Genomic DNA, 343 nt, shown 5'->3' with positions numbered 1-343 from the left:
GATAAAGGCGGAGTTTGACTCTAAACAAAACAAATAAAAATAATAAAACTTTTATTTTGTTTTTATTTTTATTTTATTTTTTATTTTGTTTTTTTAGTGCTTTTGTTGATTGGTTTATTGAGGACTGGATTAAGGCAGAGTTTGCCTCTAATAAACAAAAATAAAATATTTTTATTTTTTTTATTTTTTTTATTTTTTTGTTTTTTTTTGTTTATGTTCCTGTTGATTGATTTGTTGAAGACTGGATAGAGGCAGAGTTTGACTCTGTAAACACAAAAAAATTTTTTTTTTTTTTTTTTTTTTTTTTTTTTTTTTTTTTTTTTTTTTTTTTTTTTTTTTTTTT

The sequence above is a fragment of the Eimeria mitis genome, genomic scaffold, assembly GCF_000499745.2.
Source record: "Eimeria mitis Houghton genomic scaffold, Emh_scaff1375, whole genome shotgun sequence".
Lineage (NCBI taxonomy): Eukaryota > Apicomplexa > Conoidasida > Eucoccidiorida > Eimeriidae > Eimeria > Eimeria mitis.
Note: the sequence above shows the minus strand (reverse complement) of the source record.